Here is a 15,461-nt window from a genome sequence, read left to right as displayed (position 1 = left end):
AACAACAACCATAAACAAGAAAACGCAGAGGTAACAACAACAACAAAGTAGCTGTCGCTTTCAAGTCGACAGTCAGCGTCGTTGTTGCCGTCACCGTAGCAGTCGACAGCGCAGTCAGCGTTGCCGTCGGAACGGCAACAACCAAACGACATGCCAATCAGTAATCAATCCGCACGCACATTGACAACGAGGACGTCGCTTGCGCTGTCCCTCTGCACCCCTTATGAACCAACCAACAAGCAAAAACAATTTGCAAAGGCATCAAATTAAAGATATCAAATTAACGACTATGAGATACCCTTTAAGAAGTATCAAATTATATTATTGATTCAAATATGCGCAAGCCTTCTCGACTGCAATAAGACAAACATTATTAGAGCTTTCTCAACTCATCTTAATCTAATTGGGAATATTTACACATTGACAGAAGCAATTATAATTCCTATTAGATCACGTATACCTTTCTGCGGGACTTGTTACATACTCCAACTTAATATTGGCAATAAGAAACTCTCAAAAGGAGTACCACCAATGCTGCCAAGTGAGACCACACGACGTCACTGTAAACAAAATGAAAAGAGATAAACATAGAGCGGCACTGCGCAACATGGCGTCAGCGGCAGCAGCAACACTGATGGTGCGCGAGAGCGAGAACGAGAGCGCTCAGAGAGCGAGCGAACAGCAAAAACGCCGCCATTAAAGAAATTCCTCTCAGAGAGCGCTTCGTGTATGTGCATGGGAATGCTTTGGTGTGTGGCATGCGTGTGCAAATGCCGCAGGGTTGTCACGTCGTGCCGATCTCAGCCAAACAATCAGAAAAATAATGTTGACATTCTATAATCAACTTGAATTAAATATTTGTTGTATTCACTAAAGCAAGTATTTGTAAATAGAAAATTTCATAAAACATTGCAGTTGAAATATTGCCTTGTTTACATGCTCAAATTTGCTGACAACCCTGGACTGCGCGCCGCTGTGTTGCCAGCGAGAGCCGCTCAATTTATGCGCTTTTTGTACGCGTTGCTCCTTCGTGGCGGACAGTACGGATGAAACACTGTCGACGCAAACTAGGCGAAAAGTTCTATGAGAAATAACAAAAAAAAGAGAAGAAAAACCATTCAACATTATTAGCATTAATTGTGTGCTAAACCAAAAGATTTCTATGAGCAATTAGGCAAAAGGTATAAGATCGCATTATATATGCCACAATAATTTATGCAAATAATTAAGTGCTCATGTTTTGTATATTCGCGTGTGTGTGTTTGTGTGCGAGTGTGCATTAAATTATTCAAGCAACACACTACAGCAAAAAAAAAAGTGTTGAAAAAAATTATCTTGCTCTTCACCGCCTCTCTCGTCTGTGTCTATATACATACATACGTACATATGTATGTACGTCGTGCCGCGTCTTTTGCTTCTGTCGCTGTGTGCGTGTGTATGAGTGTTTTAAGCAATTAACCAGCAGCAGTGTAGAAATGCCAAAAACGCATTAAAAATTATTACTCGTTGGCTGTCTGTCATTCAGAAGAAACAGCAACAACAACAACAACAACAACAGTACACAAGTGCTATTTGCCGCCGCTACTCATAAAACAAATTACCCACTTGGGCTTGACTGTTATGCGTGCGTGCAAATGTATGTGTGTGTGTGCTATAGTGTATGTGTGAAAAGAGCAGCGTAATCATCATCATCAGCAGTCGCGCTGTCACACAAGCATAGAGAGCTCCAAACATATGTATGTACTACTATGCACCAATACTAATGCTGTGAACAAAAAAGTAGTAAGCACTCGCCGCCGCAATAGTAGTAAAACGGCCAAAAAGGCAGTGGCAATATGTTGCCACCAACAGAAACAACAACAACAACGAGTACAACGCCACCAACAACAACAAACACAGCAGCCGTATAATACCGGAATAAAATTTCTATACAGCGCGGTCGTCGTCGTCGTCTTCTCTCTCGCTTGCGTTAGTGTGTGTATGGCTCTCACACTGTCGTTCTCTCTCGCATTCGCTCTCTCGCTCGCTCTCGTTTCGTGTTCATTGTAAGCTACACTGCACTGAGCGACAGTTTTTTTCGGCTATAACAACAATGTTGAGCAGCAGAAGCGGCGCAGCGACAACGTTGGCGTTAAGGCAACTGTTTGTGTGCTTGTGAATGCACACACACACATACCTTTGTATGTGTGTGTATGTATGCGAGGTTTTTTTTTATGTTTCGCACAAACATTGCGGTAGAAGAACGCAAAAGCCGACAAACGTTCGTCGCTGGTCGCTTAGTTGCTCTCACTAATTGTGACGTCTGCGCGCGTGCGTCGGGTCGGTTCGTCTGTCGCTCAGTCGCTCGGTCTGTCGGTCATTTTGTTGTACGAATACAACAACTACTCTCCGTGCATTTTTCACTTCAAGCTCTGCTCACTGCATTTGTATGTGTGCGTGTGTGTGAGTGCTCCAAACTCACAACCACACACATACACATACATATTTGCAATCGTTCTCGCCGCGCGTTCTCTCGCTCTCTCCTTCACTCACACAAATTGTCGTTTTTGTATTTGTAGCAGCAAAAAAAGAAAACAACTAACCTCATAAAAAGTTCATATAGTGAAAAAGTTAAAGAAAAAAAAACAAGAAAAATTTGTCAAAAAAAAAAAGAAGAAAAAGTAATAACAGCAAAAAAGTGTTTGTCGTGGCATACAGTCTCTACCCTTCTCGCTCTTGCGCTCTTACATAAATGGCAAATAATTCTTGAGATTGGCTACATCAAAAAGCAACAGCAACAACAACAGCGGGCAAAAAGGAAAGCTCTGCTGCCTACAACAACGCAAATTTGTGGATTTACATTTCCTGTGTGGTGCGGTGTGGAGTGCTGTGGTGTGGTGTTGTGTAGCAGCAGCAGCATCGTCGGCGTTTTTCTTTTGTGGATTATTACTCTACCTACAATCATCGGCTGCTCACTTGCGGGCCGCGGCTCTCTCACTCACTCGTTCGCTCTCTGTCGCACGCCAGTGCCAAGGGTCGCTGTGTGAGCAGGACAGCAGAGCCAGCAACGAAATCCTCGTTCGCACCTTGCTCTCCCCAACTCACTCAACGCAACGTAACGCAACGCAATTCGACTCAACTCAGCTCAACTCCAACCACTCACTCACTCCAACTCTTCCCTCACGCCAAAACAACAGCGACAACAACAACAACATTGACTGCATGCTGTCGTCTATGAAGCTGGAACGAGCATATCAACAGCAGAAATTGCGATTATTTTGGATTTATAAAAAGGCAAGTAAGCAAACCTAACCAAACACTCGATGCATATGTTTGTATGAATGTTTAGTATGTATGTATGTATGTATATATGTATGTAGAGACATGTGTATATTTGTTTAATGTGGCATGCTATAAATCCCAAAAGAAGGCCCCCATCCTCTCGCCGCGCGATGTTCATGCTGCTGTCTGTCGCAGTGACTGTTTGTATGTGTGTGCGAGTGAGATAGTCAGCGCTGGGAAGCTAGAGCCAGCGCGTGAGCGGGAGGGAGAGAATAATTGATTTCCAGTTTGATTAATTGCCGCTTGCTGCTGCTGCTGCTGTAGCTGCGAGGCGCATGTTTCTGTTTTTGTTTCTCTGTGTGTTGCTTTTTTTCTCGTTTCGTTTTTTCTGCCTCAAGTTAATGCCAATTAAGGTGTTTCAATTTAAGCCGATTTGTAATTAAATGGGTTTTGTTTGTTGACCCGCTTGCTCCCTGGCTTCTCCCCTCTCTGTCTCCATCTATCTCTCTCTCGCACAATGATTAGAAATTGACAGGCGACTGCGCAGCAATTTGGTAGCAAATGCTACATGTATAAACATGCAAAAACATGTCAAACCAAAAATTGCCATTTACAGATTTATGTCTGTCTGATTTAACTTGACGTTTTGCTATTCGATTATGATACACATTAAATAGCGTGGGAAGTAACGAGCGAGTTATTAAGTAAAATATTTTTTTCTCTCTCTCTCTCTGCTTCTTCATTTGTGCTGTGCGGTGGCGGTGACAGTCAAATGACGGCTCATTGAGTTTTTATTATTACGAATTTAAAGTGTGCACGCACACACCAATGAACACACGCACACAGCAAATGCAAACACAAACACAAATACAATAAGAGAAATTCCCATAAAAGGGGCGTCGTCGTCGTCGGCAGCAAACAAAAGGGACGAACAGAGCAAATAAATGCATAAATACAAATGAAAAAGGAATCACGCTGCCTAATGAAGCCTGCGGCGCGGCGCAGTCAGCGTCGGCCATGTTGAGAGAACGAGCGAATAAGCAAAATCTACCGAACGACAGACCGAACGACCGACCGAAAGACGAACGATAAACAAACAACGAGAGTGGAAGGAGGGAGTGAGGCCGAAGCACACACTACTCTCTGCTCAGTGCTCCCCTTTGGTCACTCTGTCTCGCTGTCGTTCTCGCTCGCTCACATTGAGAAAGCACAGCGTGTGTTTGTTTTTGTTGCTTTGATAAGTTTTTGCTTGGGCGTGTTTTGCATTTAGTTCAAATTATGAAATTTTAAGCAAGAATTTGCATGTGTGTGTGTGTGCGTGTGAGTGGCAGGTGTGGTTTGTTTGTGTGAGTGTTGGTGTGTGTGTGTGTGTGCTTGAGATAAAGACATTTATTTTCTTAACGATAAATGTACATATAATATGTACTATATTTATCAACTGGGAATTATAATAAATACAAGAGGCAGGAAATGTATCTGACAGATACGCCGCTGTGAATTGTATTTGCATTGAACATACAATTAAGCAAACGAACTGCGTTAAATGCTTTGTAAACATGCATAAACGCAACGACAGCTAGTCATCAGATACAGCTAAAGAAAGAGGGAGAGCGAGAGATATGAGATGCAGATAGAGAGATATAGATACAGCTACGGCTACAGATACACCAATAGATACAACAACAGTCAGCAACTATTAAGCGTCTATTAGACGCGCTCTTGGTCATAACATTAAAAATGCTTTACACAAATGGGCAACAGCGTCAGGCAACAACAAACTGAGCAACTGAGCAACCGCAAAGCCAAAAGCAAAAACAAAAAAAAAAAAAACTACAGGAGGAGGAGGAGGTGGTGGAAGAGGAAGAGGAGGTGGGAGCTTCCAGTGGCGCGCACAATCGTGACGCCAACTTAGTTACGGTCATTAGCACCAGCAGCGCCGCCAGCGACAGGCCAAAGCTGAGACCCGCTTGCCCCTCGTATGCCTCACACACACACACACATACACACACACAGAGAGACAGAGACACACACATAATAATTTGTCACACTGTCGGAGTCGGTGGCGACGTTGGTAAAAGTTGCCAGCAGCAACAGAAACAACAACAGCAACAACAATAACAGTCGCAGTTAAGACTTGTACAAGATACACACACACACACACATACTCAGATATACACGTTAACTGACTTTAGTTGGCGCGTTGGGAGCTTTTGCCTTTTCTGCAAAGTGTAATTGCCTTTGTTGCTGTTGTAGTTGTCGACGTTGTTGCTGTTGTTGTTGTTGTTGTTGTTGGTATTTGCCACCGTTCTGCGCTTCAGACGATAACAATTTCAACGCTACAAATGTGTCAATTGCCTGACAAAACATTCCATGTTCATACACACTCACACACACATACACATATATACGTGTATGTAATTATACTTAGTTAGTGACTGTTGGCTGCCTAATCATTTGTTTGATGAGCTCTTTTTGTTTTAATTAACAGCCCACAGCTTGAAATGTTAATGCGAACGCGAGTGTAACATAATGTGCAAATGTTAAATTACATTTTTCAAACATTAGCATAACCTCAAATTTGCAACCATAATTGATTAAAGTGATTGCTTCTGGGGAATTTCGACATGAACTTGTTAACTGTTATCTATCGTAAGGTAACACACGAGAATGTTTAACTACTGTTTCTTCAAAGATATTCGCCCCTAAAAATAGTGCTAAACTTTTCCACTTCGTGTTGTGTGTAGAATAACATCATGTTGATAACATGTTATTACAACTGTAAAGTGAAAATTTAATTGCAAGTTGTTAAGAAATTTGTAACGATTATTAGAGTTATATAGTATTTTATCACTTTCAATTAAAAGTGTAGCCTAAACTTTGATTGATCTGAGAAATTGAACTGTTTGAATCTTAGCTCCCGTCTCGATTCGTTTCAATAATAAACCAGTCATTGAGTGTACCATATAGTATACTCAATACCCACATTGCTGGCACTTAGTTGGCCATTTGTCAGGGCCCCGCCTCGGCGACACGATTAAAACCAAATTGATTTGTTCAATTCTCATAAATGTCTGACAGTGACAAACGTTTCTTGCGCCCCATTCAAACGCCCATGCAAATGAGCTGCAGCAGCTTTCAATTGTGCAAAATTGTGTGCGATAAATAAATGTAAAGCACAGCTAAAAAAAAAACAAACAAAACAAATCCCAAAACGAGACTTTTTTTCGCTTGAGCACGCAGCTTCAGAATGCTCCATATAAAAAAATAATATGATTAACAAATTTTGCGAGTTGTATTAAGCGATTTGGCAGAACTTTCGCGCTATAAAGCATATTTTAATTTGATCTAATCAATAACAATTCAAGCGCTGACAAAGCCATAATAATTTTTTCCACAAAACAATAAATAATACATAAGAAGCAAAAAACAATAATAAGAAAAAAAAAAAAGTTTATTGTTGCGAATATTTGCGCTGAGATTTGTTCAACATTTCATAATAATAAACGAATGTTAAAGGCCGTTTTGTGGCTAGCAATGAGTGTGGGAAGGGGGGAAGAAGGGGGAGGGGGGATGGGGGTATGGGGGTATGGCGAACGTGAAACGCGGCGGGTTTAGTAAAAACAAACAGTCCGCAATCAACAAGAGCGTCATTAAAAAAGCAAATTTCTGAACACGCTAAACACATGTACGCAAAAACAACAACAACAACACCACACCAGAGGCACGAAAGCGTTCAACGTTCACTAGATAATGTGGGCCAAGCAGCAGCAGCAACAACAAAACCAACAACAACAAAGAAAAAAACTTAATTCCCAACGACAAGAGACGAGACGCAAAGCGAAGTCAAATTGATTGTGATGATGTTTTGTTGTTGCTTATTTTGTGTTTTTTTTTGTTTTTTTTTTTGTCGGTTTTTGTATTTTTAAAGTATATGCGAAAATTGAGTTTGTGCTTGTGGCGAGTATCTTTGAGATATACAAGCCGCAACCAGGGCCATAACACACAGCGAGTGACGACGCTAAAGCGAGAGAGACGAATGGATGGACGGACAATGTAAATTGACCGCTTCGATAATTAATTTATGCTGCTCTCAGATACAGATACAGATACTGATTCGAGATACACAGATACATTTGCATATTTAAAGTGTGTGTGGGCGCACAACACAAAAAACAAAACGAATTAAAATAAAATCGAAAGACAAAAAAAATGAAATGAAAGCTCAATAAAAACCGCAACTTATATCATTTTGAACAAGTTTAATTTGATGTAAATGTTGGCCGGTCGTGCGACATTTTCAACGCCGATAACTCAATTTAACTGTCAGACGAAGGAGGGAGGGGGAAGGGATTGGATGACAGCAGCAGTTGATAGCCACTAATTCATGATTGAGGCATAAAATGTTCATAAATAAAAACAATTAATTATAACGTGTAAATATTGCGAATATCAGAAAACCGATAAACGTAATTAATATATTTTTTCATACATACTACTACAATATCTCTGACAGTAACAAATTAAAATGAAATGCAAACAATTGCTGATAAGCAATCACACATCAACAACAACTACAACAATGAGCGCAATTTTCAATGCCGAATGTGTTTTACGCTAACAAACAAATTGTTTGGTTTTTCCCAATATGAAATTTATATTTAAATGTAGTATTATTATAGCAAGAATTTCATTTTGCAAAGCAGCTGTTAAATACAAGAATTTTCAATTTACCATTTTTATTATTGTTTACAAAACTGCTCATAAAATCAAAAGCATTTGAAAGCAGTAGGGTATATAAAATATATAATTATGCAAACATTTGTCCATTGTGCGGAATGTAAAGTGCAAATAATTTATAATTACAAATAAATAAATTGCAATTATTTATGCTGCACACATAATTAAATCATTCAATTTGTCACTCAGCGGCAGAGAAAGAGAAATTACCTCCTGATGTGGATGAATCAGTTTTATCTTTATGGCAAAGCATAAAACAATTTAAAACGAAAATCAGAGCAACAGCTAATTACACTTGATGATGATGATGATGATGATGTTTTCAAAACCATATTCTAGAGAAACGTAATCATAATAATTCATATCTCTACAGCAAATAATAAAACTATTTAAAGAGCCTTCAACTTTGCACAATTCTCAATAATTTCCAATGCTAATTGTTGTTATGGAGATCACTTTGGATGAATGTTGTATACACTAGATAATCCGCATTTCTGGATAAATGCCAAAATGTGAGTTGTTAACACACACACACATACGCAAAATGTTATGTATGATGTTGCTTTTGTTGTGTGTCTTTTATTTTATTTATTTTTGTTGTGGTTTGTTTTTGCGTGTTGTTGTTGTCCATCTGTATCTAAATTGTGATCGCTACACGCGCCGTCATTTGAGGCCAGAAATAGCAGCTGGCAAACGCCATGCGCTAAATTTATTTTAGCAGCGTAATCAAAAAATACAAAAAAAATGGAAAAGAAACTCAAACAAACAAAAAAAAAAAAGAGAAATATTTGTGGATGTATGTAGATTAGCATATTCGATGCCCAGCTGTGCTGTTTAACAGTGTTAAATGATGCTGTTCAAGTGATTTACTTGCAATTTCCTTATATCACAACAGCTACGAGTAATTAACAGCCACTTAACATAACATGCAAATAGACCTTGCTGTTAACATGTCAATGTTAATAAAACCGCATAACAGATGATCTAAATGTTAAAAGTGTGAATCTCGATCTTAGCTTCGGATATTATACAAACAATGTAGAGAATGCTCGACTATGAAATACTCATTAATTTTGTAATGTAATTTAAACTGTAAAATATATTTTTATTCTAATTTAAATACTTTTTCCACGATTTATCTTCCTCCCGCTGAGTAATTGCTATATTAAGTCCTATATTTTGATTATTTCTTTTTTTCTGCATAGTTTTGCGAAGAGGCGGCGCCATTGTAAATAATAAAAGAGATAGAAAACGAAAAAAAAAACAAAATATTAATGGAGTGGCCATTTGCCGAACCCAGACGCGCAGACGATTGATTTTCCAGTGATATTTTGTGTGTTATTTTTGCCATAACGTACACAAAATAAAAATACTGAGATACCGAAATGAACAAGAGCCATAAAAATGTATCCAATAGATGGATGGTTGAGATAGAGTGGGGAGAGGGGAAACAGAGAGGGGGGGACGATATGACGGTGGCTTTTTCGTGTATCTCATAAAATTCACACTGTTTGTTTATTTAGCTAGCGGCTTTTGTGGTTGTGCTCTTTTGTTATTGCATATTTATTTTGTTGTCGCTGATGTTGTTGTTGTTTGGTTGTTGCTGTAGCGTCATTAACTGACAAACGGCGCTGTCTGTTTTTCTACTTCTTCGTCGTCGTCGTCGTCTTTGTTGCTGTGTTGTCTGGGCGTGGAGCAGCTGTGGAGTTTTTTTTTTTTAAGTGAATGGAGTTTTGGGGCATCGGGGTCGCAGACGTGGACGGGGCGTAGTCCATCAAGCCAAGCGTGCTTTTCAAATCAAGCAGCAAGTCTCTGTCTCTCTTCTCCAAATACCAAGCTAAGCAGTTTTTTTTTTCTTCTTTTTATTGTATGTATATAAGTATACTTATTATTTTTTTTCTTTCTGCATGCGGTTTAACAGCAACAATGAGAGCGCCTGCTGTGCACCGCCTGCTACTGACTGTCTGACTGACTGACTGACTGACTGAGGCTTTTACGGCCGTCCGCTGCGGTTGATTCTCGCATATTTATTTTGATATCTTTTATGATTCTTTATTTGGCGGCGGCTTAGCTACCCCGCCACGCAAATGAAACTCGACAGAAATGTAAATAAACGAAGCATGCAAGCAAGCAAAAAGCCAACAGCATCGGACTGACTTTGAAATGCCCTATAACAAAACGGGAGCTTAAAAGCCGATTCGATTGTCCGTCAACTGATATGAATTTCAGCGATTCATGCAAGTCATTTCATGCTTTTGTCAGAAATTAGCGTTGCCACTAAAAAACAATCTTCAAAATGAGCTATAAACAGCTTACAAGAAGCCTTTAAGCTGATTGCTACCTATAACGCTGAACGATCGTCGAATTATCTATTCGACATTTCAGCTGCTGGCGAAGTTGAGAGCAGCAATTAAGGTTAGCATTATTATATGATTAGCTGCATATTCAAAGACTAGAGAATTGATTTTAAATGTCAAACAAGTAAGAAAGAGATACCCGCTATACATTCTCAATAAAAGAAAGACAGTGTGGTACTATCATGTGAATATACCAAATTAATATACTGAAAACAGTAAAATATACTGAAATGTATATTTGGTATATTGATATAACAGTATATGTTGTCAATAATATAAAAATAGTGCGGTATTATCATGTAAATATACCAAATCAATATACCAAAAACATACTGAAACTTTAAAAATGTATATTTGGTATAACAATATCCGTTCTCAATAAAAGCAAGACAGTGTGGTATTATCATGTATTTATACCAAAATTAATATAATGAAATATACCGAAATGTATATTCGGTATATTGATATATTTGGTATATTGAAAAATTATAGCTCTCTCTTCCTTTTTTTTACAGTCTCTGAGATCCAAATGTTACGTAAATATTTTTCTACTTTAAAGGATCTTCATCTAAATTAGTTCCAATTCTTCATTGTCTATAATTTCCCCTAGTTAATATACCCTTTATGCTAAGTTCTTAAGTATTGTCTATTTCCCGTGGCTCGTGTTAAGCTTCTGAGGCACTTTTTGCTTAAGTTTTATGGCCATAAAAAGATTATGCCATATTATTTTATATTTCAGCAGTATTCCTATGAAAAGTTTTATTTACCCACGTTTATTTCTTTTTTATATATATGAATTTTTTATTTTGCTTAGTAAATTCGCATCTTGTCATTTTGTGAATATTGCGACAACTATTTACAATTATTCAACATGTTTGGGGTGTGGATCTTGATTATTTAATTGAAATGCATTTGGCAGATTTGCAATTTTCTTAAATTGGCAATTGTTAGATTGTGATTTGCATGATAATCATTATAGTCATTAGCTTATATGATTATTATTATTATTATTAGTATTGTTATTGTTGTGTAGATTTTCGTGTACGAATAGTTTTGTATTATACTATGTGTACACATGTTTATTATATTTCATTTCTGTTTTTCTCTTGGCAAATTACTTAATGTGGCTGCCTCACAATGAGGCAAATGCGAATGCAAATGCGACTTGTGATTAACATAATTGCCATAAATTATGGTGCCCCAAACAATTTGAAGTGTGGGGGCTACTCAAATTAGTTGCATTTAAATTTCGTGTTGCACTCGCAACCCCGCTTTGTTGCACGAAGAGAGAGCCAGCAACTGTGTGCCACTCAAGCGAGGGCAGTCTGATGAGTCAGCTGAAAGTAGTTGGTAATACGATATGCCTAAGCGTTTAACTTAAGGGATGCCCATGATTCATGGCTAAAAGCTTCTATAAAAATGCTTTGGCAATTTGTTTGAGCTACCCTCGAGTTTGTCACTTGGAAACTGGCTTCGCATTCCAAGAGTCGCAAGTCTCTGTGTTTGTGCCTGCTTGGCAACTCTATTGACAACGCATGTTGCGATTATTTATGGCAGCAGGCAGTTTGATTTCATTTCTCGCTCTCGCTCCCTCTCGAGTGCGAGTGCGAGTGCTAAAAACGCGTTTAAGTTAAACAACTTGCGAGATTAATGAGCCGCATATAAATCATGACAAAGTTGTTAAAAGAAAATTTTCGAATGAAGCGTAGCGTAGCGTAAACGAAATGAAATGAAATGAAATGCAGGCGCGTCGCTGTCGTCGTCGTTGCATATTTTAAGCACAAAACAACAGCAACAACAAATATTTACACGCCTCGCTGAAGGTGACGCAAAGTGAAGTGAGATGCGAAATGGGAGGTGGGAGAATGTAAAAGTCAATTTCACACTTGATTGCTGGCCGTAAATCAATAAAGCGCAAAGCGTTGGCGTTCACATCGATGTCGATGTCTGTTGTTGCTGATGCTGATGCAGTCACTGTCTAATTAAGCGCATCTAAGACGCGGTGGCAGGCAACGCTGCGTTGTCTGGGCGGCTACTGAAAAGCTGCTACTCGATACACACACAGTTACAGTTACTCACACCAACACACATACGTGCAAAGACAAACAGCATGTGCAATAAATCGCGTGCCGTTTTAACACTTTGACGTGCACAATTGAAAATTGCGAAACGGCTTTTTTTTTTTTTTTTGCTGTTTTGCTTGTTGCGCTTTCAGCTGCCTCAATTGGCGCGCCAAGCAAATTAGCTAAGCTTTAAAGAGAGTGAGAACCAAACAGACACACAAACACACAACAGCTTGGGGCTACAAAACGACGACGTCGTCTCATCGCTTGGCTGGGCAAACAAGCAGCACAGAGGGCAAAGAGGTAAAGCACAAAGCACACTCACTTACTACAGACCAAGTCAGAGTTAGAGTCACAGTTACACTTACACAATGCCAAAAAGGCTGTGAAAACAGACACCTCGTCTTCCTTTGTTGCCCTCCATTCGCTAGTTGCTAGTTTTCATACCCGTAAAATATAGAATAATAGGGTAACTAGGCGACAGCCTCAATTTCAGTCCATAATCCTGAAAATCTTAAGCGAACTAAGTTTGTTTTGACATGTAAATAAACTACCTATAATAATACCAACTATTTAAGATTAAACCGGTTTTTCATTAAATACTTTTTAAGGATATTCTAGAAACAATTTTTAATTCAAAAAATTTTGAAAAAAGTTTAATTTTGGGATTATCACTATCAGTTTTCTCTAAAATTGAAAAACGGTTCCTCAATTTCATCCCATAATCCCGAAAATCAAGTTTGTTTTAAAATTTAAATGAATTATCTATAATAATAATTAAAGTTATTCTAGAAACAATTATGAATTCAAAAATCCTCAAAATCTTAAGTTTGATCTTTGAATTAATATTATAGATTTGCTCTAAAATTTAAAAAGGATTCATTTAAAAAATATTTTAAGATTATTATTATAGAAATTTAGGTTAGTATTTTCTAAAATTCAAAAACGATTCTTTTAATAATGTGATTAAAAATATGAATAGTTCCTCAACGAATATTTTTAAGGATGAGATTGAAAAAATGTTGTAAAGCGATATTAATTTTCATTAAAATTTCTACTAAAATTCCTTGCAATCTAAGCGAGTATCTCGCAGTCGAGCACACTTCAGCAAACAGTTTTTTTCTCTCACTATTTTGTAGTTCCCTGCAGTTTTTGTTTGCCAATTGCAACGTGTTGTTTCTTTATTTTTTTTTGTTGCTTGTTTTAAAGTCAAGTATTTATTGTATTTGCACAGCACAGTGGTGCAAAGCAAAAGGAACAACAACACCAAAAAAAAGAGGAAAAATAAAGAGAATAATTTACGAGCCACACAAATAAGTTGTGTAAATATTTTGTGATTATATTTTGCGCTTACTCTTTTTATTATGAGTGCGCCCAGTGTAAACAACATTGAGACAAGATTTACCCAGCGCAAACAATTATACGGTGCAGATTTTATTTAAAAAATAGAAGAAGAAAAATAACACAGACAAAATGTGTTGATTGAAAGATTAGCGTAATGGGAAAATATTTTTGCTGAAGTCGCAAAACAAAATTAAGTTGTCTCAATCTATGCTCAACTTTCAACTCAGCTCAAAGTGCACAGAGATAACAACTTCAAAGGCAGAGAGAGAGAGAGAATGGAAATTATTCAAGAATAATTGAGCACGATTTGATTGCAATTGATCTTCGTTTGTTCGTTCGTATGCAAATTGAGTGCAGTTTGTAATTATGGGAAGAAAAGAGTGCTTCATTTTAATAGTCGCATATTTGTGAGCTTCATTAGGTAAGCACTTAAATCAGCAACTGTTTAACTAACTGTAAAAACAAAGCAAATCAACTAGTAAATTATACTAAAGCAGTTCGCCGACAAATTTGTCGCGCACAAGCCGCAAAAAAAAGCAAAGAAAAAAACAAACAACTTGTAATGTCGCCAAGAAGCAGAGAGGGAGAGAGAGAGAGAGAGAGAGCAACTGGCAACAAAATCAATAAAAATGTCGCGCTAATAAATTTAGTCAAGCGGAAAAAGTTGCAGTCCGAAACGGGAATTGGCACAAGGGGAGGAGGGTAAGGTGTGTAGGGGAGGGGACAGAAAGGGGAGCAGGCAAATGCTTAACTGGTTGACTTGCCTGTAAACGGAGATTAAATTAATAAAAATAATGACAACTGAGCTGATTGCGAGTCCGCGGTGTTAATTTTACACCCAGCTACCCCCCCTTTGTCCCCCTCAAAACACACACGCACACGCATTTTTTTTTGTTGCAGTCTGTGGCCATGTGGCATCTATGCGTTGCAAGCTTCGCCTTCTGTTCGCAGCTGGGAAATTTGTTGCTGCTGCGTGTACCAGCTTTGCAACTTGTTTCACAGCGGGGCACGCAGCAATGTGTTTCTCTCTCTCTCTCTCCCTCTTGCTCCCTCTCTCTCTCTCTGTCTTGAATTATGGACCAGTTGTTGGCTCAAGACTTTGGCTGGTCTCTTTGCCACTCTTGGCATGTCGTCTCCCCACCCCTCTCTACTCCCCCCGCCACTTCTCACTTAACCGAATTAGTTTCAATTGCAATTTTTCAAATGCCTTGCAACGAGGTTCCAAAAACGCGCAACTAAAATATGTACATATGTATGCAACTGGCTGGGGCAACATCATTATGCAGTTAGCTTATGGACACGGCCACTTAGCAGACAGCAGCGAGAAGAGCATTTAAAAACCATAGAGATGATCGCGTGCTTCAAAGTGCCGCTAAATTGATAGCTCCTCTAGTCTAATCAACAATCCCCATCGAATCCGAGAACACACAGTTCAAGTACGGCTCAAAGGCCTTTCAATCTTGCATTTCGAATACATATTTGATTTACTTGAAAACAACAAATCAACAAAAAACTGCAAACAATTATTATTATGAATCATTTAAACCTCGCAACAAATTGCAAAACATGATATGGGTATTTATTTGGTTCAGAGTTCAACAATTGTTGATTATCAGGCAAACTTTTCCATTATGCTGAAATGCTGAACTTTGAAATTGTGGAATTTATTTAATAGTTACATAGAATCCCAAGTTTTTGC

General features: G+C 38.4%; 1 protein-coding gene across 2 annotated transcripts in view; it reads left to right on the top strand.

The window, feature by feature from the left end:
* Positions 1 to 1,014: 1,014 nt before the first annotated feature.
* LOC117570304 (putative uncharacterized protein DDB_G0286901) overlaps positions 1,015 to 15,461 on the top strand; it is a 104,723-nt gene continuing 90,276 nt past the window's right edge. For both annotated transcript variants that reach the window (XM_052005252.1, XM_052005251.1), the window contains exon 1: positions 1,015 to 1,181. The gene's annotated coding sequence lies outside the window, so the exon portion shown is untranslated. The remainder of the gene's footprint in view (positions 1,182 to 15,461) is intronic.

Source organism: Drosophila albomicans, chromosome 3 (genome assembly GCF_009650485.2).
Source record: "Drosophila albomicans strain 15112-1751.03 chromosome 3, ASM965048v2, whole genome shotgun sequence".
Lineage (NCBI taxonomy): Eukaryota > Metazoa > Arthropoda > Insecta > Diptera > Drosophilidae > Drosophila > Drosophila albomicans.
Note: the sequence above shows the minus strand (reverse complement) of the source record. Positions and strands in the feature narration are given on the sequence as shown.